Source organism: Homarus americanus, unplaced genomic scaffold (assembly GCF_018991925.1).
Source record: "Homarus americanus isolate GMGI-L3 unplaced genomic scaffold, GMGI_Hamer_2.0 scaffold57965, whole genome shotgun sequence".
Taxonomy (NCBI): Eukaryota; Metazoa; Arthropoda; class Malacostraca; order Decapoda; family Nephropidae; genus Homarus; species Homarus americanus.
In genome coordinates this window covers 5,210,459-5,238,365 of record NW_024725031.1, presented here as the reverse complement: position 1 = coordinate 5,238,365, position 27,907 = coordinate 5,210,459, and the positions used below count along the sequence as shown (strand labels likewise).

At 40.2% G+C, this 27,907-nt stretch overlaps 1 long non-coding RNA gene across 4 annotated transcripts in view; it reads right to left on the bottom strand.

The window, feature by feature from the left end:
* The window catches only part of LOC121864674, a 195,439-nt gene that overhangs the window by 60,293 nt on the left and 107,239 nt on the right, over window positions 1-27,907 (bottom strand). For all 4 annotated transcript variants that reach the window (XR_006088633.1, XR_006088634.1, XR_006088635.1 and 1 more), the window contains one exon: window positions 22,044-22,144. This is a non-coding gene — a long non-coding RNA (uncharacterized LOC121864674). The remainder of the gene's footprint in view (window positions 1-22,043; window positions 22,145-27,907) is intronic.

Genomic DNA, 27,907 nt, shown 5'->3' with positions numbered 1-27,907 from the left:
GTTTCACTGAACTCACACCACAATTCTTGATATATTTGTGTACAATTATCATCACATGTAGAGGAACAGAAGGTAAACCACTCGTAAGAGTTTCCACCATGAGCGTCGTAAAGAACCCGAGGGTCAGTTGTGCTCACACAGACCTGGTGACAACCTGCTAGTGTTGATGTCATTGTACAGGATCTTTACAGTCCGAAAGCTTAAATATATATATATATATATATATATATATATATATATATATATATATATATATATATATATATATATATATATATATATATATATATATATATATATATATATATATATATATAATCAAATGAAATCAAGGTGCTCTACGAACACCGTAATAGACTACACTCTCCAAGTCATACAACAGCCACAAGCACGAGTATGTAAATGTGTGCGCCTACATGCACACTCAGTTTCCTCGGTTACCCTCCCCCTCCCTCCCTCTCCCCCTCTTCTCTCCCCCCTAACACACACACACACACACACACACACACACACACATGCACGTGTGTGCGCACTCACACATATAAAGGTCCTCTAATGGAAGATGTTGTTGCCGGAGTGTGTGTTAAACACGACTCACCGGTGGCCTACAGGAGGGAGGAGGGGGGAGGAGGGGGGGGGGTGTTGAGGGAAGAAAGTAGGAGGGAGAAAAGAGAACAAGAAAAGACTACGAAGGAGAGAAAGAGGTGAAAGAAGGAAGATATGCGAGAAAGAGATGGTAAGTTAAGGTAGGGATGAAGGAGTAGAGGGCTATACTACACAGTACTTGACGGGTGGCACTGGCAGGAGAAGGTGCATCACTGCCAAGAGTTAGTGCCACCTTCACTTAAATGTTTATTATTTTCTGAAATTCTATTCCACTCTTACGACGGATTTCACACTGATTTAACCTTTTGAGTTTTCTGCTTATCCCTTGAGTACAATGAAATAATCCCTTGAATACGATGACTTAACCCTCGATATACAAAGTCATAATCTCTCGTATAAGATATCATAAAACAATAAAAAATAACTTATTCCCACGAGTACGATAACATTGTACTCAGGGGGTTAAATCAGCGTACTCAAGTGCTAAACCTTTCATGATCTGTCAGTTATTTTTCCACTACTATGCTGTTAACTTTACATAATAATGATGGATCTTGACTATTAGCGACCAATTAGACGAACAATAACCACCATCATTCATTTTGTGGTTTGAACTGGGAAATTTAAGATCATAGCAGATTATGTTTACACAGTTGTTGTTGTTGTATTATGTTTTAGTTGATGCCATTACCAAGGTTTTTAAGCACCGTTCACTAGATCTCAGTTATTACAGCAGAAAACTTTTAAAATATCAAAAAATAGTGAATTAATTTTTGGTATTTGATTTTCTTTTCACCAGTACGATATGTTATAACTTTCTTGATACTTTTATATAAATTGTTTTCACTTGTAGAAACTTGGTTTTGCTTAAATAAATTAGTTGTTGAAGAATAAACTTTCAATCGTGAAATACTGTGCAGTTACCCACATTACATACCACAGAAAATGTAATATTGTCATAGAAAACGAGCTTCATTCCTGCCTTATTTCCTCCGCCACTGCCAGACGCATGAGCTACATGAGAAATTTAAGCTAATACCTTGAGTAACGAGAAGATTTGTGCATACTATGTAAATTTCCTCGTCTGTGCGTTAGTGGTGATCAGATACTGTAAGTCCGCCACACTATTAATTCCTCAAGACGGGAGCAACGTGTGTTTAAGTTCCTGATGCTTTATGATTAATGCGCTAACATCATTCATTCCTCTGTTTAAAACCTGGAGAACTTTATGTTTTCTTGTGTAATGAACGACGTCCTGTTTATAATGTGTGAGTAGTACATTTATGAAGAAACGGAGAAAAATACATATTAAACTTCACAAAGTCTAATATTTATGAGATCGGATAATACAGGTCTAATATGTAAATGTCCCATCATCCGTTTTATCCCCAGGTTCATTACAAAATCAGAATTCAGGTTCACTAAATTCTAGGCGTCAATTTTGTTCACTATCTGTTACTTATTAAATTATCAAGTTAAGGTAATCACGTTATAATTTTGGTGTAAGTTTAGGAGTTATATATATTTTTTTATTTAAGTCACCAGTTAAGATAGTTATTACATCAACTACGAAAAAAATAAATAAAAAATTCTCACGTCCAAAATGAGAATCCGGCAGGAGAGGTGAGAAAAGAAGATCTGGCCTAAGATTTCTCGGCGTCTTCAACCAGTTCTCTGAAAACCAATACTGACTGACTTACTGAGAAACTTTTTAGCCTGCCCCATTAACGCAGCATATTGACCTCTTATGTTAGGTTGAACGAGAGATTAATTAGTTATTTAATCATCGATATTGATTTTTCATCCCGCTGTTAATTACTTATGATGAAATAGTCCTCTCTCTCCACCTCCTCTGGCAGGTAAATAAGACAAAACAACGTGACATTTTCTACCTCACGAGTTGCTAACCTCCTTTGGGGAATCTTTTTTTTTTAACACAATAAACTACAATAGGTTTATTTAGACAGACAGACAGACAGACAGATAATAACGAAATCTTATATAAAATCATTAACAGAATCGATACAAAAAAACCCCACCCACAACAACAACATCAACCATAGACTCAGTTCCAGGGATTACCTAACCAGACTGACAATTGGCATCAAAACAAAACTATAAATTACAACTCGTACCCACAACCCACAACCACCCCTGAGGATGTTTTTCTACAAGGTCCTCCACAACACTCCGGCGGCGTCTCCCCACACGTCAACAAACCCGAGTTATTAGACATCAATTAAGTGTTTATCCTTCTCAGAACTAGACTCCTCCTCCAAGACCCTATGTTTAGCCCCCGAGCGTAGGTGTTAAGTGTGTGTGTGTGTGTGTGTATGTGTAGGTGTTACGTGTGTGTGTACATGTGTGTTGTGTATGCAGGAAGGGGGGTTGGATTGTAGTTGCATCACTGGATTGGCTAATCAATGGTCTCGGATTTCCAATTTGTTATAGGATAGACTGACCAATCATCACAGGATCTTGGGACCCTTTCTGGATCATATGTTATCCTGTTATGTAATACAGAGGGAGACAGACGTATCCTAGGGTCATACATTAATCCTGATCTGTGTTAAATTAATATTGTCTCATGAGTGGTAAGCACAAATGCCTGAAGGACAAAGGGAAGCCGAGAGTATGGGGAAGTCGAGAGTATGGGGAAGTCGAGGGTATGGGGAAGTCGAGAGTATGGGGAAGTCGAGGGTATGGGGAAGTCGAGAGTATGGGGAAGTCGAGGGTCGAGGGTATGGGGAAGTATATGGGAAGCCGAGGTATGGGGAAGTCGAGGTCGAGGTATGGGGAAGTCGAGAGTATGGGGAAGTCGAGGGAAGTCGAGGTATGGGGAAGTCGAGTCGATGGGGAAGTCGAGTATGGGGAAGTCGAGTATGGGGAAGTCGAGGGTATGGGGAAGTCGAGGTCGTATGAAGTCGAGGGTCGAGGGTATGGGAAGTCGAGGTATGGAAGTCGAGTATGGGGAAGTCGAGGGTATGGGGAAGTCGAGGTATGGGGAAGTCGAGGGGGGAAGTCGAGTATATGGGGAAGCCGAGTATGGGGGAAGTCGAGGGGGAAGTCGAGATGGGGAAGTATGGGAAGTCGAGCGTATGAGGTCGGGGGGGAAGTCGAGGGGGAAGTCGATGGGGAAGTCGAGAGTATGGGGAAGTCGAGGGTATGGGGAAGTCGAGGGTATGGGGAAGTCGAGATGGGGAAGCCGAGAGTATGGGGAAGTCGAGAGTATGGGGAAGTCGAGAGTATGGGGAAGTCGAGGGTATGGGGAAGTCGAGGGTATGGGGAAGTCGAGAGTATGGGGAAGTCGAGGGTATGGGGAAGTCGAGAGTATGGGGAAGTCGAGGGTATGGGAAAGCCGATGATATATGAAAGCTGAGAATAAAGTCTATTAATAATATTTCCGCAACAAATCTTTCATCACATGCAGATTTTTCTTCTTAAAAGAATTACCTACAATTATTGACATATTAAACCATTAAAACAGACTAATTATTGCTTTATTTTTTATATATTTTTTACTTGTTTATCGACTGTTATGGGTACATGTATTATAATTATTCATATAATTGAATTTGTTTTGATTATTGTTTATCTACGCACTGTATTTACATATTTTCCTTTAACACCTCACTATCTTCGGTTGTCCATGTTATTGTTTATTTATTTATTTATTTTATTGACTTGTTTCCCTTAATAAATCACTACCCTGATTTACACAGCTGAACCACCGTCTTGGGCTTCGCTTCATCAATATTCTGAGTGGACAGCCAAACGCCGCCAGTACAAGGCTCCCAACCTTGTTTTTAACTTATAACAACCAGCTATTACTAATGCTTTCAGGTTCTAAAGTCCAGTGCTGACATTACCATTAGGAGAGGGTGTGTGTGTGTGTGTGTGTGTGTGTGTGTGTGTGTGTGTGTGTGTGTGTGTGTGTGTGTATGTGAGCGTGTGTGTGTGTGTGTGTACCAGGTGTGAAGCAGGTGTCACTATTAACCAGTACGTAACTCGGTTTCGCCATGCATACGACATGATGTAAACATGATGGTTCGTGTGGAGTGTGAAGGAATGTGTGCATGATCTGACTAGGAGGATATAAACAGAATAACTAACATGGGGAAGGGAGACATACTGATAATAACAAACAGGAGAATTACGAAGGAGAAATTAAATATATCCTGATAATGAAGGTTTTTGGTGTGTGTTAATGACAGGTACTGAAGAGGTGAGTAGAGAGTCCAGGTACACATAAGAGTGGAATGTGACATAAAATTTTATTGAAAAAGTGACCCAATTTCACCTAAAGCTGGAGGAAAAGATTACACTCCATCGCGATAAGTTCAACTATTTAGCAACATTGATGATTGGATATGTAAAAAATGAGAGAAAGGAAGGATAATGGATGAGAGGAATGTAATAACGAAGAGTAGGAATGACGGATGGGTTATTACTGGAGTGGGAGTAGTGTGGGTGAGGGTCAGGAAACCTTTGATGAAGCTATACTACTCCACACAGGTGAGGAAGACTCCACCTGACCAGCAAAGAGGGGGTAAAAACAATGAGATGATTAGATATATAGAAAAAAAGAGGAAACACGTACCAAAAGAAGATAAAAATAAAAATAAAATAACAAAACTACTGATGATTATGATGATGAAAGAATGATAGAAATTACAAAATACAATAAAGATAGATTCAAAAGATGGTATCCCCCTTCCCCTCCCCCCTTTGTTTCTCCTCTGATGTACGTCTACCGGTAAGCTCTCCACTGTATAGACTGCAGGGGGTACTATAGGATAAAGCCCCTCCGTGTATGTAAATATGGGTGGAGGATACATAGGAAGCCTCGTTTCAGGGAGGTGGTTAAAGCTTGTTCAGGAGAGATGGTTAATTCTTGTATTTTGTGGCAGCGAATAAGAGCACAGTCAATGTAGCCTCACCACACGATGCTTGTAAGGACTGAGTTAATATGAGAGATGGATAACTCTGGCCTGTAGAGGATATCAAACTATCTTTAATTATCCATCACCATTTTTGCTAAATTTGGATATGATTGTTATTTTTATTCATACACCTAAAATCATACAGAAAAAAATCATTTGTGTATTATCATTCTACACCTGGAATAAAATCACGAACACTTGCGCCAACGTAAGCATTTTTTTATCCAAACTTTAAAATATCTTATAATATCAACATTACATAACATTACACAAATAACAATTCCAATACGACAGTACAAGAACCTATAACATAATATTACAACTAATTTCCACAACATTAAGTCACAAGATCTCATAATATATAATATATATATCAGCAAATCTCAACATCTTTCAACTAATTACACAACATCCACTCAAAACATCACACGTCATACCGTATCAACTTCCCACAACAGTTCACAACCCATATCATCGGTCATAACAGTTACAACCCACATCACACATCGCCCGCCATCAACCTTCCACAATAACAACTGTCTCGAGGATTATAAAGCTTTTAGAACTCGGTCTTTCATGTTCAATGTCAAGAGAAGGTATCCATTGTAGTACACACACACACACACACACACACACACACACACACACACACACACACACACCACACACACACACACACACATACACACACACACACACACACACACACACACACAAACTTCAACAGAAATTACACCCAGGCCCTAAGTATGTTGCACTAGTAGGGAATAATATAAAGATTCTGTATTTTCTTATTTTGTTTGATGTACTGAAGGTCTAGTATGAGATAACCGGGTTTGTAATGGTTACGAAAACGAGGCTCCGGGCTGACAAGGTCCCTCGGCATGATAAGTCTTCACAATAACAAAAGATTTCAATAGAGCAGAGAGGAGGGAGGTGGTTTACCTCGCACTGACTACAGCGTGGCGCATCAACAATGGCCTCCCTCCTCTGGGTACAACACGCCACACACACTGTTTGATCAGACATTACCGACGAGTTCGTGACACTTGTGTCTAGGGCCATCGTGGGTGTGATACGGGATTTTTTTTTCTTTTGACAGGAGAAAGGCGATTGATTTTTACAGCTCAGTGATTTAATTTTCATTCTCGGTGGATATTGCTGATAGGTTCCTTACAGAAAACCTGTTTATTAGTATTATTTTTTTTAAATCTACACACGGTGGATCTGAGCTAAACAGGGTGTGCAGTAACAGAAGTTTGACTCAAGAGCGCCCTGAGTGGGTCATGCAGCGTCTGATACTTAACCTCCTCTTAGCGCACGTCAAGCGCACACCAGATGCGTGTAACGTATGGGCTGGCGTGGCTATTACAGAGCATGTACACACCAGGTGGAGCTCATTACAGGTGTGTGTGTGTGTGTGTGTGCTCTGGAGTCTCAGCTATACCCTGAGAGGCATTAAGCTTGAGTTGAAGAGATATTTTGTTATATAACATGGTGTGAGGTGCTGATGAATATGTAGCAAAATAAGACAAGAATATAAATCAGCTCCAAGAGACATGAAGAAACGCTTATGCAAAGTCTTCTTATCCTCTTATGAGATCTGAGCTACAATAAAAAAAATCGGTCTGGAGGAGAGAGACTTACAGATCGGTCGCCGCATCAGTATCAAGATGTAGTAACAGTCACCCAAAAACAAATATCTTTACAAAATTATGATGAGAAAATATGACACAACGGACTAAGGATTTTGACAACCCTACCGAGACAACAGGAGTCGCAGTGTTCATTCTGAAATTCATCGATTATCTCGAATAGAGATAGTTTTTGGGTAACAACTGAGCCGTAGTTATGAATACTATCTCCCATGAGTAAGAAACTTCCATCAGTCACGTCAAGAGAAGAAGGCATTGGGCTCATTAAACACAGGTAAAATGATTTAATGATTCATTCACTGTATTCTAATAGTTCCTCTTACTTCTCTACATCAAACGGTGGAATAACAATAAATAACTAAACTACGAATTATTTATCTGATTATAGTTAGTTACAGTGAACCAAATTTTGTAAAGATTTTATAACTAGAAACTAAAAGCAATGAGATATAACAGATATTTGATACGAAGAGAGACGCTTGGTTAACTGTCTGGTCGAGGAATTTATGTATTGTATGAATATTTAATAAGCTCTCACATCGATGTTCTCACCTTTATAGTGTTACGTCACGTTACCTGAAGAACACGTCTTTGTTTTCGAGTTAGAAGCATTACTCTCCCTGGCATTTGTAAGATCAAGGGTTCGTAAGCCTTGTGGAGGGACGTGTTTCGTGGCCGAGTACAGAAAACAGTTTAATTTCTCGATTTATATTTATTGTTTGCAATTTTTAGCGAAACTTAAACGTAAACATTAACTCAGGCGGATTACTCATATCCTTTTGTAATTTTCACTAAGGGTCAGTAACTCAAGACACAGTAAAATGAACTCAAGGGAACTAAATATCGTAAAATAAAATTAAAAGTTTATCGGTGTTTACTTAATAAATTATCTAAACCAATCGTCGCTACACTTAATAAACACCAAACTCCACCAATGATAAAAGCATTATTCCTTCACTCATCTACACAATAAGCTTTTTTGTGTGTGGAGAAAGTGAAAGCTGGAGGAAGATTATTAAGCTCAGACATGAACACTGACAATCACAGAAGACAAGCTCTCTGCATGGAAGACTTCTCAACCCGTGTTCAACCATCAGCTTTGTGTTACGTGTTCAACCATCAGCTCTGTGTTACGGGCACTGTGGGGAGGATAACTAGAGTCACCCGGCCACCTCTTAAGGATTACGATCAACGGTGGAAAAAAAAAAAGATGAAATAGAAAGTCACGTAATATGGTATCCTATGTATGGAAGAGTCGATCTGGAGGTGATGGTTACCTGTGGCCAGTGTTCGAGTCCCGATACTGGATAAACGTCTGTGAGTTGGGGTTATTAGTGTGTGTTAAGGAGGAGTATCTTTGTGTTCTGTATTAGATAGTGATGAAGGGTTGTAGGCTTAATGGTACCTAGTCCTAATGGGCCCCAGTAATAATTGGCCCTAGTCTACCGCACTCCCCATCCTCACAGGTAAAACACGAGAGTACCAGTGAACACCTACACCTCTCTCCATCCCTCCCTCCCTCCTTCCTTCCTTCCCTCCTTCTCTCCCTCCCTCCACATGATGTTCCGTTACTCGCTCCTCCATAATTCACCTCCTTTATTACCATCGTTATCTCTTCCTCTCTAAACACACAATTCCGTCTCTCGCTCCCCTTCCCTTCGTCCAAGTAAGATATCTTACCTGTGTTCTCACCTATATCCTTCTGTAAGGCTTCTAAATATTCCTCTTATCTCCTGCAGGTTGTCTGACGGTGACAGGAGTATTCTATCTGAATCTCCTCCTACTCTTCCTCCTCCTACTCCTCCTCTTCTTCCTTTTACCTTCTTCTTCTTTACCTCCTCCTCCTCTTTAACAGCAACCAACCATACAAAAACATTCACTTATACATTACAAACACTAACAAACACAGACACACACACACGCACACTCTAACAGGCATATATACGTACACACACACACACACACACACACACACACACACACACACACACACACACACACACACACACACACACACACACACACACACACACACACACACACACACTGCACAACGACACGAGGCCTTTAAACAAGGACAAATAATAAAAACAAATAATAAAATAGACGGACACGAATATCTAACTCCCGTCCCACGCCCTCCCACCACCCTCCTCCCGTCCCGCCCTCCCACCACCCTCCTCCCGTCCCACGCCCTCCCACCACCCTCCTCCCGTCCCACGCCCTCCCACCACCCTCCTCCCGTCCCAAGCCCTCCCACCACCCTTATCCAGCCCCACGCCCTCCTATCACCTTCCTCCCTCTCTCCTGCCTATCACCCCTCCCTCTCTCCCCTCATTTGCATAGGCCTAAAGGCACTCATTGTGTTTTTTTGCAGAGGCGCTTAACATTGATATGTTAGGTGCACGTGTTCTCTGACATTACAGAAGGACTTTAGAAAGTTAGTCTTGACATTGTTTGTCGATGGTAAAGATACTGACCGACGTGTTGGACAGTGTACATGGGGTGTGATGCATGTTACCTGTGTCTCTGGGTTAAGCTGGAGACACTCACGCACCTGTAGTGATCTACGGCTAGAACTTTGTCTTGGTCGGAAGTAAATAAAGACTCAACTTGCTGGTACTTCTGAAGCACGTTAAAGATTATGGTCTCAAACACACACACACACACACACACACACAACACACACACACACACACACACACACACACCCAGGAGCCGGGACACTAGTGACCCACATCAGCCTGTCACAACAAGTCACCCCGACTGAGGAAGCACCATACTACCCAACACACTAATGACATTGACACAGAAACGGACAGTCACATTTTTTAGCTGCGTCACATCTCTATGAAGACCTTTTCTGATTTATTGACTTGTCCAGTGTGGTAATGCTTCTTCTCCGTTAAGTGTCATTCACCAACGCAGTATAGATGTAACTTGAAAATGATCATATATTTCGTGGCTCGTCAGTGCTGAGTCTTGAACCACTGTAGTCTAGTCTGTTACTGTGGTACTTGTTATATGACCACAAACACCTCAAAGTCTCACGTTCACTTATTGCCCGAAGTTTATCTGTCAAACCTGATTGTGTCCCAATAGCTGGAGAGGTTCACTACATATGTTACATGAAAGTAAAAGAACTATTATTAGACTAATTATTATACACCAAGACGCAATAACCGTATCTAATAAAGTAAAAAGGTCTTTGCCTATTAAAAAAGACCGCGTGTAAATGTGAATAAGAATCGAACCATATGAAGGATAACTCGATAAAACTTGGAATACTTGCGTGAAGATAAAAGAAGAGAGAGACAACAACTGCCCCAATGTCTTAATCTAGATATCATACAAGTTGTGGAGAGGAACACGACGCTGGCAGCAATAGTACAGGAACCACTGCTCTTGACACGATCACTAGCCGCAGAAACTTTATATCTAAAACTTACATATTGCCTGTATACTGAACAGTGTATACTCGATACTGATAATAACCTAACCTAACTCCACCTTATTCAGCTACAACTGTTGCCGATAAGCTGAAAAATGCACTAGTACAAGCTGACCGCTATATTGATAAGGATAAGACCTGGTGCTGTAACCGTAAACCCACAATGAGAGTCACATGTTACCGAGTGTTCGTTTAAGAGTTCGTGATGGGAGTGACTCTCTCTTGGTGTAGGTCGACGGAGACTCTGAGGGGAGGACCAGGAGTGATGTTCAAGCCAATTGGTCGATTGTGTAAGCGATTTAGGGCTCAAACTTGTCAAGATTATAAGAATATATTATCTCTCACGTGTATTATCTCACGCATATGTTATCACGAGTTAGTTCTTTATTTACAGTAAAATTCGCTTGAGAACAGTTCGAAATAGTGTTATTATTTACACACGCACACACACATACAGTATACACACAGATTTGCTCACGATCTTTTTCCACCTCCAAAAAACACACACAGAAACATATCCTATAATTATGGAAAGTAACAGATCTTAACTCAATAACCACGTCCCAGTTAGACGCGGTGCCGTTTACGAACCTTTCCAAACATTATGATAACAACACCGCCATTGTTTCTGCCCTCAGCATCACAAAAGGAGTTCCTCGACCACACCTCTTGCTGACCAGATGAAAGAAAACGGGTCACTGAGGGGGGGAGACTGACCTATGTGGTCTACGACTCGCTAATGACATCTTGAAAGTCTGTGAGGTATGCAGTCAGTCTTGTCTTCGTTAAACAACTTTGGATCTTTAGAGAATGTTTAAAAGTTTTGAAGGTACTGTGTGGCTATGGACAGAATATCAACGTTTAATTATTTTCATTTTTTGTCATGTGCAATGCGTCACGACCTTCTCAATCCTCATTAATACATCTCAATATTTCCATCTCCTATCAACTCCCTCCATTGACAAGTATTCGCGTCTCAACAGATAATGGACTACACACACAAATAAAAAGAGTAAACAAATCAACGATAAGAGGAGACATATTGACCAAGAATATTAATATATAAACACCCTAAAAATATTAACAGGTAAAAAACAAATGAAAAACAGTAAACGAGAACTGAACTCAAGAACTTCTAAGGATAAACCCTACAACGTGTCCCTAGGAACCGTATCTCTGGTGGATAATGATGAATAACGTTGATAAGTGAAGATGATATAGATTTTTTATGATCTGTAACTGTTTATTAAATTCCTGTTCGATCCAGTAAGTGGTTTTTTTTCTTATATGTTTTGAAGGTAAGTGGTCTTTTATACGGATACAGCTCATGGGTCGACAAACAAGAGATGGATGACCTTTTATGTCTCAGCAAACTATGAATGAAGGAGACAAACAACGACAAAATATAAACTAAGAATGAAAAAAAAAGAGTAAATGGATTATAAACACGGAAAAGACAACAACAGATAGAAAATTAAATAAAGGAGAAGACCTGCAGAACATAAGAACACAGGCACAAACAGAGGAATGAGAGATACAACATAACAACGATAAGAAGAACAAAGACGTAAAAGGAAAGATCACACAGAAAAGAGGAATTTGTAAACACGGAATAGCTGGTGTGAAGGCTGGCTGATGGGGGTGAATATTGGGCAGGATGTGTAAGATAACCGCATTAGGGTAGACCAAAGGCGGTGCTGAGGCGGGTGAGGCTGTGGCGAAGAGGGTGAGAGGTCAGTGGAATGGGAAACTCGTGTGTGTGTGTGTGTGTGTGTGTGTGTGTGTGTGTGTGTGTGTGTGTAGTTTGTTTTCTTTGCTTCAGAGGCTAACCATTGGAGAAATGCTGACCAGGGTACCGTGTCTCGCCTCCAATTGGTACTGCCTTAGCGGTTGCTTTGTTCACCAGGTGGCCCGACACTATCTTGCACCCTCCTGGACAAGTGAGTCTCGTGGCCTTAACTTGCCGTTGTGGGGGGCGGTGAAGGTGTAGGAAGGTAGTGGTGTATCCAAGATCAACTCTCTGATGTGTGTGTGTGTTCTATGATGGCCACAAGTATATTCTCCCTTGTGTTAAAGTTCATTGTTGTTTTATATTGTATTAGTTATCTCCATCATGACATCAAATTATACCACTGTAACATGACGTGTACTGTACATGATTAATCTCTGTAATGACTATGTGACCTCATCTCAATTTGTCAGGTTGCGGAAGCTCTCTCAGCGGGACACAGGTGTAATTACCTGGTTATTATTACACTACACCTTAAAGTTACAAGATAATTTAGATATATTACAAAATTACTCTAGTTACTGTAATAAACTTCCTTCTTGTCTTGGTGTAGGTGTTGAGGGAAGGTTTCCTGTTAACACCCAGATGCCCGCCCGCCCGCCCACCTACATACCCGACCGCCCACAAGCCCGCCCGCCTATCAGCACTGGACACCACAAAAGTTACACAGGTAAATTACTTTATCACAACAGGCTGCACAACACAACTGGTGGTTACTGACTATCGTTTCCTTGGCGTTTATTGACAATGATTTTAAACTATTGTACAAATCATAACTAGAGATGAGTTTATATTATACTATACATATAAGGAAACAATCATTTCTCCTGTACGTGAACACAATACACACACACACACACACACACACATATGTATATGGAAGTGTCTCTCCAATATACCAGTTTGTATCCCATACCACCTGAACAAGACGTCAGCCATGTCTCTTATTCATTATGTATAATTTATGGCTGTTTCTTCCTGGTTAGAAAAAAATTAAGCTTCATTTTTTATTTAAGCTTCAGTTTTAATTTAAGATTTCGGTTTAAACTTCAGTTCTAATTTAAGCTCCAGTTTTAATTTAAGCTTCAGTTTTAATTTAAGCTTCAGTTTTAAACACTCCAGCGTGAAGAGCCTGACCAGGGGAGTCGACCGTCCGCCATCTGGTGTTGATCATTCGGCCAACACGTTTAAAACAATGTTTGCTTCATGTGTTGGTTGGCAGGGAGGGGCGGTGTAGCGGTACGGAGTAGTGGGGCGGAGCTGTGAGGCGGGGCTGTGAGGCGGGGCAGTGGGGCGGGGCTGTGGGGCAAGGCAGAGGGGCGGGTCAGGGTGAAATGCAGTAGGGTCTTTCTCCGCTAGTATGATGTGTGTGTGTGTGTGTGTATGTGTGTGTGTGTGTGTGTGCCAAGGGGAATTCTGAGGTGGATATTTTTATATTTCAGGATCAATTGAAGAGAGAGAGAGAGAATGCGAAATATTAAGACAAGCAGATTCTTAACATTACATCCTAAACAGGAGAAAAACCAGTTTGGGCAGGACGAAGAAAAAAACAATAAGTAAATAAATAAACAAATAAACAAATAAATAAATAAATAATAAATAATTTTAGTCACATTCTACAACTTAGTACAGTACTACATTAGTACAGTACTACATTAACCAAAGAAAATACTAATTACCATAAAAAATCATTCCTGTAAAAAAGTAAAATTTACCCCCCAAAAATTGTGTAACTAGAAAAGACAAAAATATATTAAATGACTGTGAAGAAAATGATAGTAATTAATAGGTAAGAACACGATAGTTTACCTGGGTCATGTAACACACAGTAACACACGCTATGTCACGTAACTGCAGTGTTTTACCTGTGGTCATAACTCACAGGTTAAGTTAATACCGACCATTGGCTCAAGAGAATATTCTGAGAACTAATTTAAAGACAAATTCATTATTATCTTTCTTCAAAATTCCCGTATCTCTTATATCAATAACTCCTAAGTTTATATCGTGTTACATGAAACTCGTATATTTTCATGACATAAATATTCCCTTGAAAAAAAATCGTAACTTTTTTGTTGTCCTACAAAAACCTCGTATGTTTAGATTCTACAACAAAAGTTGTATATTTTCATAATAAATATCGTATCATTTCTCCTTGGTAAAAAAAAAGAAAATCTATTCATCCAACCATCTGTAAGTTGGCGCCATCTCACGAGCGGGAAAATATCTTACGAACAAATCTCAGAAAAAATAATTACCATATTACATAACTTTTCTTTCTCAGTCAGCCACACCTCCACACTCCAGACAACCAAAGTTTAATAATTTTCATTTTACATTTCAAACCAATTCAAGGGACAAAAATGGAGACAGAATTTTATGAAGAATTTTCCCATAGTTTTTTTCTCACTTTCAGTTGCGATAAAAACGAGACATTATTTAAGATTCCTTTGAGAATCCAACAGTTTCCAATGACGTAGCAAGCGGCCCCACCTCGCCAGCTCCGGCCACCACCACCTATACCTGACCCACTCAGGTGTGGGCCAAGGCCGCTGAAGCGTTGTCTGCCCCCGTACTGCCCCTGCCACCTCAGTCTCCAACCCCATCTAAATCACCCACTGACACCGCCCACTGGAAACCTACACCCCCTGCTGCCCACCAACAATGCTTCCCACAGCACCCTGACCCCGCCTACACCACCCATTGCCTTTCAATACCACACACTGAAGCATTCAACCCCCCCATCGACGTCACAACAATCACTACATCCAGGTTCAGTTCTGTGGCCTCGGCAAAAAGTATATATCATAACACTGGTATACCAAAGCCACTTAGAAAATTTAAAATATAACACCATGATGTTGAAAGTTAACGTAGCCGGCACTGCACTCGATCGTCTTCCCTCCCTTATCTGTAAAGTAGGTAACCATTTACAGTTGGGTGAACCAGATTGTTTAGGACAGGAGGCCAGTGTTGTATCCACCCCTGGATGTCAACTAAACATTAACATATACAATCATGATTTAAAGGGTCGAGTCGTGTTTAAATTTTGACTCGTAATTTCCAATGTCATTTTTCAATTAACATTTTAATTATACAATAAATTTGTTTTCCCACTGATAATGATTTTACAATGATAATGTTATAGTAATAATTTAGAAACTTTCATTAAGCACGAACATGGCAACTCCCTGACCCACTTATTATTATTATTATTATTATTATTATTATTATTATTATCACAAGTAGTAGCGTTGTTTTTACTATTTTTATTAATATTGTGGGTGACGTCCTCAGTAGCCCGCCTTCCACATTAACAACACAACACACAGTTGCCAAAAGAGGACCTGATCGAAGCTCAACACTCACTATCATCACTATCAGACACGTCACCAGCATGCAACCCTGGTTTATGGTCACGCCAGATCCGGGTTGTGTCAAGTATCAAAATAAGACGAGATTGAGGCAACACGAGGTCGTTCCTCTCCTCTGGACGAAGATTCATGAAAAAATCTTAAGTTAAAATTTTCCCCATGACAGGTAATAAAAAAAACAAACCTACTTATTAGAGTCTCAGTACAGTTTTGACGCCATCTTGGTCATCGTATTTGTGAAGAAGCTTATGTGTGTCAGTGAGATACTCTCCTACATCTCCCGTTAAGGAAAAGAAATTCGACGTGAGAATCTCTGAGACTGTGGGTGGAGGGTTGTAGGGCGTCTGGGTGATGAGTGGTCACAGTGGACACCATGCATAAATCATGAGCCCCGACACATAGCAGTGTACCTGGTGTCTCAGTGTGGTTTTACGCAAGAGATAATACAAGTACAAACATTTGTATTTATAAACACAGGAGGTGCTGAAGTTGATGGATTATGACCCTTGACACAGAGCGAGAGGAACGTTTGGTCGTATTTATCAATCTGTCAGTCTGTCTGTGACTAAAATAGGTGCACAACAAGTCATGTCACATAGTAAACAAGAGTGATCATAATCTTGGTCGTTGACTGAGTTAAGCAAACTGTGAAAAAAAAAATTCCCTCACACGTTAAAAGCATTTTCAGTGAGGTTAGTAAAAGCGCAAAAATAGGTTGACTAACGGTAGCTAAATGATTAACCCCTGCTTGAGCTTAACACAAAATAGGTGTACTTTAATTTTTAGGTCAAAAGGTCATAAGTCAAGGTCATGGGTCAATAAGTTGGGTGCATACATGAGGAACTGTCAAAGTCGAGTGTAAACTGTTACCGTAGTGTGTGTGTGTGTGTGTGTGTGTGTGTGTGTGTCATTGGAAGGTAATACAAAACAAGGGTGAAAATGACACAAAGTCACAATTGAAGAAAAACCAACTCACACGCAATAAAAACACATCCACCAGACAGGTCAGGACAACCCTTCACTGGGCTGACTAGAAACAGCCCAAAATATGAGAGAAGAATGGGAAGGAAAATGGTAGAGAGAATAGAAAGAAGGAAATAAGCAGGAAAGGAAATGTAATGGAGAGAGAGAGAGAGAGAGAGAGAGAGAGAGAGAGAGAGAGAGAGAGAGAGAGAGAGAGAGAGAGAGAGAGCCTGCACACCCACACACACACGACCAAAACAAATCATGTAGATATATAATCAGCCTTCAACACCATCATCAATCCAGCACTTAATGACCCGGTGACCATACATTCACACACACACACACACACACACACACACATACACACACACACACACACACACACACACACACACACACACACACACACACACACACACACACACACACACACACACACACACACACACACACACACACACACATACACACACACACACACACACACATACACACATTGCCAGGCAGATCCTCAAACCCGAATTCTTATAGTTTACGTTAGTTTTTGTCCTGTAACGGATGAGGGAAGGCATGTGGTATCGGTGCGATTTCGAAGTCGTTTTGGCCTCCATCTTGGCTTTCTTTAATGGTGAGGTAAAGTTATACTTGTTCAGTGGATTTGTTTAGACGTCTCTCCCAACCGAGGGAAAAAGGAAATTGAAATAAACGTATGATTTTTTAAAAAAGTAATGCAAATAGGCTATAGACGTAATAGACCCATTAACTCATTAGGTCCCAAGACAACTGTTATAGTGACTCGTCAATGAGACTTAAGTAGGAGAGGTAATGTGGCAGACTGTGGCCCACATTACCCACAATCACGACCTCAGGATGGGAACTGTCCCTACCAGAGAGAACGACAGGTCACGGGCGTTAATTAGGCAGGTGTTTGCAGGTGGGGGGGAGGGAAGCCGGTGTGTCTAGATCAACAGATAGATAACCCTTGACACTCATGCCAGCTGCTGAGGGGCGACTTGTCGATAGATAGTAAGATCTTATTCCCTTGGCGTGCGAGGGGAGGGAGGGGAGGGGACGGGGGAGGTGGAGGGGGTAGAGGTAGGGGGGGGTTGTTGTTGTGATTGTGGGGTTAGAGGGAGTAGCTTGGTGGGGTTGTTTGATGCTGTGTCAAGGGTTACGAAGGTTGTGGGGTTAAGAGACACAATACTGGAGTTGTTTGTGCTTAGAGACAGTTAGTGAGGCTGTGTTGCCCGTGTTGGATCTGTCCTCTCTGCCTTTTTCTCTGTCTCTCTTTAACTTTTATTTGGTAAACCACCATGTCTATATTTTTTGTATATTGTCTGTCCAAGTTGCAGATGACAGATAAATAGAGAGAGAGAGAGAGAGAGAGAGAGAGAGAGTCAATGAGGAAACTAGGTAACACGTTTGCAAAAATCAATCTGATAAATAGAAAATGTAAATGTCTTTATTAAGAGACCGCCCGATATGATCAGCAACGAGATGAGGAATATATTGAAAGGAAATGACACACAAAGATGCTTTTAAGATAATTACTGAAAAAGTTAACCAACCATTATCATAGAGTTAACCCAAGACTCCAAGTATAATTTGATACGAAAAGGAGACAAAATTCCTTAAGGGAGAGAGAATATATACTGTATGCAGTAGACTGGTTGGCCTCGGTGGCTGACAGAACCACTACGGGGGGGGGGGAGTACACAGGCCTCCTGGTGTACATGTACACTACGCCACCTGCTGGCCTGACACTCTCTCCACCTCCAGTTGTTATCTCAACCACTAACATTTCCCTCCGTTCCATCATGCACGGTAACCTCTAGCTCTCTTGGTTCCTCCCTTCCTACTTTCCTGCTTTTGTTTGCTTAATGAAATAACCTCCATCTTTTCTCCACGTACTTGTTTCTTTGTTCCAGCAGGCGGCGGTGGCTGGCAGAATTCCTCTCGTCCGATCATCGAAGTTAAGCAACATTGGTTCTTGTTAATAGTAAAAATATCTCGTCAGTCAGGAGAATTGTTTCCTTAGTTATGCGGAGTATAGAGGCTCGTGTTTTTAGTCAGGTCTTTAGGGTGTGATGCTCGTGTTCTTAGTCAGGTCTTTAGGGTGTGATACTCGTGTTCTTAGTCAGGTCTTTAGGGTGTGATACTCGTGTTCTTAGTCAGGTCTTTAGGGTGTGATGCTCGTGTTCTTAGTCAGGTCTTTAGGGTGTGATGCTCGTGTTCTTAGTCAGGTCTTTAGGGTGTGATGCTCGTGTTCTTAGTCAGGTCTTTAGGGTGTGATGCTCGTGTTCTTAGTCAGGTCTTTAGGGTGTGATGCTCGTGTTCTTAGTCAGGTCTTTAGGGTGTGATGCTCGTGTTCTTAGTCAGGTCTTTAGGGTGTGATGCTCGTGTTCTTAGTCAGGTCTTTAGGGTGTGATGCTCGTGTTCTTAGTCAGGTATTTAGGGTGTGATGCTCGTGTTCTTAGTCAGATCTTCATGGTGTGATGCTCGTGTTCTTAGTCAGATGTTTATGGTGTGATGGTCTGGTTGGAATGGTCGGAGGAAACATTCTACATTTGACCACATATAAACGTTTATAAACTTATCTGTTATATTTTGTAAAATGTTATATGTACCTAAAATACTAATATAATTTGCTTCATATAAGATATAATCATGGATTAAATTCATTTTATAAGTATTCATTACAATATCCCGTGGGGCATACTTCACAGGTGGTCAAGACGCACCTGGTTCACCTGGACAGGACAAGGAAAGCCCTATCATTAAGCTGCCACACGCTCTTATAATCTACGTCAAGACTATCTGGAGGAGCATGGAAAATATCGGCACATCCGATCCAAAAGCGCTTACTGTATCGGGTTGATCCATCGGTCACGGCGGGCCGGGTACCCGAGCACCAGAGATCTCTACTGAAGCCACGGGTGTCGTGTCTCAACTGCCGTGTTCGACCCGGGATACGACTTCCATACTCACGACACCGGCTTTCATACCTCTTCCCTGGTATTCACGAACGCTACTCTGATTGTCGTGCCGCTTTCATAGCCAAGAGTTTTTCTCACGGATCCTGCATTTGCATTCAGTTTATTGTCCGCTGGTGTGGAGATATCCATGCAGATCGCAGTGAATTATATTCCAAATTAAGTAACTTGGAGAAATGGTTCCGAGAGCGTGATACATAATGTACGGGTCGTGTGAAGACTGTGTGGTCCTCCAGGGTTCCAATTTACCCTCAGACTCGTGAACACAACAGATGTATATAATATAATACACTATAAACAATACTTTATCATCTACAAGTGTTGTTTACATAATTTACTTCAAGTTTACATCATTCGAAAGTTTTAGTTGTAAGTTCTGGCAACAGGTGACCAAGACGCACGACCAAGGTAGACTGTAAGAGATGGGGACTTGCAGGTTAATTAGGGAGGTCACCAGCTTAGCCAAGAAGGTTTCAACTGAAATATCCTCGTAACAAGCACGATTCCAGGCCGTTACTAACTAGACTCGAACCCAGGCTAGCAAAATTCAACCAAAGCCAGAACTGGAAAGACTCATATCCATTACTTATAAGACTCGACTTCGTTACTAACAAGCCAAGAACCCAGTACTAATAAGATTCGAACCCAGTACTGCATCAGCAAGATTCGAACTCAGATTTAACAGGACTCGAACCCCAGTATCAGAATGACGCCAACCAGACACCATCAACGGACGAATTACAAAGTACTGCTCGAGACACGACACTGTGATAATTTATTCACTTAGAGTATTATGCCCTGACGATACATATCTATAAGTTATTGATGGAGGGTTTTGTTATGAATCACGGCCCCTGACCAGCTGTAACCTGCCCTCACACACACACACACGCACACACACGCACACACACACACACACTTCCCAGTTTTATCCAACGTTGATAAATAACTCTGATCTGAGGAGCTATTGACTCAAACTAACGGGAAATGAAAAAATAAATAAAAAAAATACAAGAAAAATATTACTTAAAAACAATTTTGTTATGTTGTGTACTCAGATTATTTTGTTGTCTCTGTGATATTTACAAAATTCCCTTTATATGTGTTTGTATTTACATAACCCCTTGACGTTAGTGTTTACAGAGCCCCTTGATGTTTACATGGGTCAAGAAACTCAAGATGATACCGAAGATTACAAATGCAAGTACGTACCATAAGTCAAGCAATGGTACCAAGCCTGGGTGAATACAACTTTGGACCTCCTGAACTCTCCTTTTAACATGATCATCAAACCCTGAGAATTAAAACACTACACCTGGAATAAATTAGCTCAAGGTAACACGGAACTAATATACGAATTCTGGAGCAATAAATCTCACGGAGGCGAACAGGTGGTGAGTGAGTCAAGGGCGGGAGGTCACCTGAGGCCACCAGCTCTGACACTCTCTGATAAAGCTTGTACCTTACCTGCTTAATTATCCCCGGGTCGTGCTCACCTGTGTCAGCACCACGACCCGGAGATATTAAACAGTTTCACGCGATAGGTATTTCCCTCGAATTAGTGATGTGAGGAGAGATTTGACTGGTGATGTGAGAAAGTATTTACCTGGGTTATGAGAACGTACTAATGACGCAGGTAACGGGCGAACCGAGTACCTGGTGATGTACCTGGTGATGTGAGAAAGTATTTACCTGGGTTATGAGAACGCACTAATGACGCAGGTAACGGGCGAACCGAGTACCTGGTGATGTACCTGGTGATGTGAGAAAGTATTTACCTGGGTTATGAGAACGCACTAATGACGCAGGTAACGGGCGAACCGAGTACCTGGTGATGTACCTGGTGATGTGAGAAAGTATTTACCTGGGTTATGAGAACGCACTAATGACGCAGGTAACGGGCGAACCGAGTACTTATCTTCCTGGTGATGTGAGATCCATTCTGACTATATAAGAAATTCTTAAAAAAAAAAAAAAACCGACTGCGCTCTCTGAATTACGCCCCGTGAATATAACTTTTACTCACGCTATTTTTTTTTTGTAAGTGACAAAAACACTGAATAGAAACTTTCATATTTCTCTCCCTCTCACATTATACCCAGGAGTAGGAAGACGTGTAAATCTCTCTCCCCCTTCCAAGTGGAGAGAACGCCTAGCTCTCCCCCTGCTAGGTAAAGAGGACTCCTAGCTAACCCCCCGCTAGTAAAAAAAAAACTTATCTAGACACGATAACTCAACACTATTTAAAGAGACGGAATTAACTAACCGAATCTTTGTGGCTGCTGTCTCTGGTTTCTAATCCTTCAAGAGTGGTTCAGGTGAAGCTTTTCCTTAGTCCTACGTTGACAAAGACCCTCCAGACAGGACCTATGAAAGAGCAAAAAGATAATGGAGATGTAAACATATACACCAGACACATGTATACCTATATATAAAAACGTACACACAAAACACCATTTACACACACATATATAGACAAACACACACACACACACACACATGCTTAGACACACACACACACACACACACACACACATGATTAAACCAGACAGACAGACAGACAGACAGACAGACAGGCACAGTTCTTCACTCTGTACCTAACAAGAAGTCACTGAGTGTTAAACTACCAAAATAAAAACATTGACAAGACTTAATGATAAAGTCACAATCAGCTGACGCATGTCAACACAGGTGGCTGGTCCATAGTCACCATCACGTGTATATTAATTAGCTCAGGTGAGATTCTTGTTTTCATTAATCAGATATTCTGCAACAGATGAAAAAAGTGCAGCGTCATAACCTAAGCTAATCTGACCTAACCTGACCTTAGCCTAACCTAATCTGATCCTTGTTAACCTCATTTAATCTAACTTTAAACTAGTGTAATTTAACCCATGTTATGCCTAACTTAATGTAAACTTAATTTAATCTAATATGACCCAGCTAAAACTACCTTAACTTAACCTTAAACTAACCTAATTTGATTCCAACCAACCTGCAAATATGATACCCTCAATAGTACACAGACGCCATCCATAAGCACATAGAAAGGTCTGGAAGTATCGAACCCAAGAATAACAAGTTGATCAGAAGGTTCCATCCCCCATCGCCAAGGAGGAAGAAAGGGTCAAAATTACCCCCAAAACATGGAGGAAAAATATTGACCCTTATCTTCATTTCAGATCTCATTCGATTACGCCAACACCAGAACCCAGTGAGAATCTTATATCTTTGTTGCATTTATTGTGTTTTGTTGAGGGACCGACGCAAGGAGACATGAGTAGAGGAGAGGAGACTGTAATGAAGCCGAGTTGCAGTCGTCTGATACCAAAGGGAAATAATACAGGAAGCACGTGGCCAGCAATGTCTCACTCTATGGGGAACGCGTAAAAAAAATGGGACGAGCGTGGAGAAGTAATAGACAAAAACGACAACCACAACAATGGTCCGGGAAGGTTCCTATTTGGGTGGAAGCGTTTGTCTCGGTGTCGTGGTAGCGTCACCAGCACACAACCACAGCCGACACTAAGTTACGCACGTATTTACTCTCCGACGCGTTTATTGCTCATAAAACACACAATTAAAACTAACAAAAGGCCCAAATCGTCTCGTTTTGGAGCCGAGGATTCGCTCTTTATCCTCCACGTCAGTGTGGTAAGTCGAGAAAATCCTCACACAACAATAATAGCGTCCGCCATATTAGGCTGGGCTGGGAAATCACTGGTCGAGGAAGAGCTCCGAGAAGGTTTCTTCAGGATTATTTATCTTTTACTTATAGTTTTTAATGTATTGGGTGAGCGAGTGTGGTATATGAATCAGGAGCCACGATTGTAAGGCGGCGGAGGCGCTCTGTGTACAAAGACGAAACTGGCTTTTGAGCTCTACTGAACAGCTGCTCAAACAGATTGTCGCTGTTCTTGATAATTCAAGAAACCAAGAGAAAATGGCCTTATTGAAGGATTAGATCACCATACATCATAATTCAGAATTTATTTTTGGATGAGAGACAATTAATATGACAAGTTAATTAGTTATGCTAGACTTACGGCCCGGCATCCCTCTAGTTGTCTGGCCAGATGATGCATTTTAAATTACAATCTGTCTCAGTTTATTATCGTTGCTCTTCTCCCACTTTAGTGTAATGCTAAAGGACGAAGAAGGAATAAGAGAATAATGGAAGACAAGAGTGGGGGACGACAGGGGAGATGACAAGCAGAAATGATTTATTTTAAAATGTTATAATCAAAGTGGGTAAAAGGCGTTCTAGGTGAGTGAGTGTGACGGTGATCAGCGGCCAGGGCAGGTATGTGAGCCACGCTGAGGCTGTATCATTAACCTTTGAGTGCCGCCCCCGGCTGGATGTTATCGTGGCTCTAGCCTCACTAAAATGTATATTTACTCTCGAATATTTTTTTATGAATTCTGACTCTTGTCTCTCTCTCCTTGTTCCATGCTCTTCGTTATTCTTTATATCTATTTCTTATGTTTACTTAATTTAAATATATACATACAATGAAAAATTTACATATGCATATGAATAAAGATTTTCTTACAAGGTGTTTAAGACTAAATAGAGATGATGTAGGAGATAAACAACTAACAAGTGTCAACACACCCTTCACCTGAGGTAAACAATGTCATGTTAAGTGTCAACAGGAAGTCGGTAATTAAGAAACCAGACCAGGGTTCAAAGTTAGCGAGATCCTGTGTGTGTGTGTGTGTGTGTGTGTGTGTGTGTGTGTGTGTGTGTGTGTGTGTGTAATATTAATAATAATACACATACACACACGCACACACACACACACCTGTCACCCATACTTCCTATAAACCGCCCACGCCCCTTCCCTACCCATCAACCATCCTCCCGCTGCCCCTCACTATACAAATCACTTTACACCACGACCACGGGGCATCACACCCATTCCATCCACAATGCCCATCCCATACCCGCATTATACCCTTCCATCCTCCACCCCCCTGAAAAAAAAATGCAGTCATAGAGATCTGAGAGTGGCCAGACGGACATTATGGGTCTGACCTATCACGCATCAGCTGACCCCCCCCCCTACCCCCTCCCAGCACAGGCGACCACAACAGTTGCAATGGATAGATGACGAGGAGTTAAACGTCTTTGCTTATTGTTCATTCAGAGATACAGCAACACTAACACCAATATATTCACTCCTCATAAACACCTACGTACATATGTGTAATTTAAAGCAATACGAACCAGTAACGAGAAATACTATAGGGATTAATCACACATCAATCACTCAAGCAGATCAAAATATACAGGGGTGTAAAACAGGAATAGAGTGATATTATGGTAAAATAACCTCAATCACACCAGTACACGACAGTAAAACACTCGCAAACATAAGCCGGAAATATAAACCCAGAGTAAATCACACATGTATAATATTACTATTAGAAGTCCAAAAATATCTAAAGACGATAAATAACACATAAGAGTGATTATTATTATTATTATTATTATTATTATTATTATTATTATTATTATTATTATTATTATTATTATTATTATTATTATTATTATTATTATTATTATTATTATTTTGTTCCAGGTGAGCAAGGTACCAGAAGGTAAAGGTTAATAACGCCATAAACCGTCATAATACAACACTGTGCCGTTATATAAAGGTCACATCTCTACCCCTCACACGCTATCTATTTAAATTATCATAATTTTTTTGTTTACTAAATTTCCTCCCCCATAAAAAAAAATGTTAAACGCAGGTGTCGAGAGGTTCCCATCACCATAAACACAGAGAGATACATAACTTACCAAATATAACACTCGTCCAATGGGTTATGTCCAGACAGATGGGTTATGTCCAGACAGCTGGGTTACGTCCACACAGATGGTTTATGTCTACACAGATGGGTTACGTTCACACACCACTAGTAAAATTTTTTTCTTTATATATTATTGCGTACACAGGACACTCGAACACATACATACACGTGTACACAAATGGACAGACGACCCGGGACTGTTTACACCACCTCCTCGGCCCGCGGCGATGAGACCAAACAATGAGAAAACATCAATACAAACTCCTTAATCAAGACTCAAAGATTTAGATGATTACCACACTTATTTTCGTTCGTCTAGACTCACTACTGGCTGAAATAGGACTGAATTCACGTTCGTCTAACAGAAATATATATATATACAAAACTTATAAAATAATAGAAGAAATGATAAGATAATAGTGTTAATATTTAATGTATTTCTAAAGTAAACAATCTGGCGAGCAAACAAATGTAAGGGCTCAGGGCTGCCAACACTCCCACATATTTGTTTTCTCTTCCATTTCCCCTCGATCATGTTGGTATTAATGTTGACAAAAACTTTTTATGGTGAATTATAATTGCATTGTAATTTATCACATAGTAAACTAGTACATTATTCTTTAGGTGTGATAGACGGTAATAAGAGTAATTTATGATCATCAGATGTACTTAGGAGTTCAGGTAAGTCATTAATTATTTCACGTATTCAGAGAAGCAACGTAATGTATTCTGAAACGCCTTTATGTAATGTGTGTATAACAGTAGTCCACCCACCTTGTTGTTGTTGGTGCTGTTGTTTATCGATTCATAGAGACTTGTGATAGACGATCCTCAGAAAATCTTGCCTTTGAATATTTCTCTATATACGGCTATATTTCTCACTACATATATTCTTTTAAATTTGTATATTTTTTTCTAAATCTGAATATTTCCCTAAATTTGAATACTTCCTTAAATTTGAACATTTCCCTGGAATTGACTTTTTCTCAGAATCTATTTGTTTTCGAAATATGAATAAACCCCTAACATTGAATATTTGATTATATATTCCTTAACATATGAATATCTCCTTCACGTGAACTCAATACTAAAACGATAAACGATGAAAAGATTTAGACAATAGAAAAAAAAATACCAATGTACAAAAATAAACAAAATAATTAACAGGTAACAAAAGAATCCAGGTAGATAAGGTTTGACTCTCTCAAGAATGTGTCCTAGTGTTCCTACCAGACCATGAGAATAACTAATGCAATGTCCAAGAAGTTATAAACATACACAGCATCGGTAAAATAATAGTATGCAAATTTTATGTGTGTTTTGCCTCAGGAAATTCTTGCTTGCTTACGAGCCACTTCTTATCTCGACACAAGAGGCTGCAGTTTCTGGTGAATATTTATATAATAGATCAGGAATCTTCAATTTCGTATGTTAAAAATTTTCTCCTAACTGATGATATAATAGAATAAACTACTTGAATTATGAAGCGAGAACAACATCCAATAATATAATCTATGGTTCATATTATCGTAGGTACATAAGGTAAATTATTCTCGTAAGGGAAGATATACAAAATTGCATCCAAATCACACTAAGACTCTACCTTAACAAGATACTATTAAGTAACACTAAACAAAACTAAGGTAATTAATCTTTTTAAATATTTAGTGAAGATAAAGTTTCAGTCTAATCTTCAAGTATGTTTTTGTGTTTAAGCTCAAGTCAACCAGTTTTGTTCGCTCTTACATCTCCATTTATAAGTAAGAGTGACCGTATGAGCCTTTGAGAACCCGAACGATAACAACTGATAAGTACATGGATCTCGCTTCTGTGATACTTGTATGTTCATTTTCTCTCGTAAGTAATTTGGTAAGAATACACCTAAGAGATTCACTTAAATTACAAACAAATATTACGTCCAAAATGGCAGCCAAATTCTACTGTGACTCTATCGTTACTTATCCCACTACAGATAAATTAACGTATAACATCTTTGTGAATCTTGACCATAAAACAACAGCCTCTTTAATATTCTATGTCAATATACAACTCAAACCTTCTCATATGACCTGATCTAAGGGTCACAGGTATCGGTAATTAACAGCTGAACTATGAGACAAAACAAGTAAAAAAAAAATCTGATGGTCTGAAAATGTGGTGAAGGTGGATATTTTTCAATGGAATTTGTTTAATTTTAATTGTAAATCTTTCTGGACGTCATTATTTAAGTTTGTGTCCCATATTTTGGATCAAGTCATATGTTTGTTTAAGTAATTCCTATTAAAAAAATTATAATATATGTGTGTGTGTGTG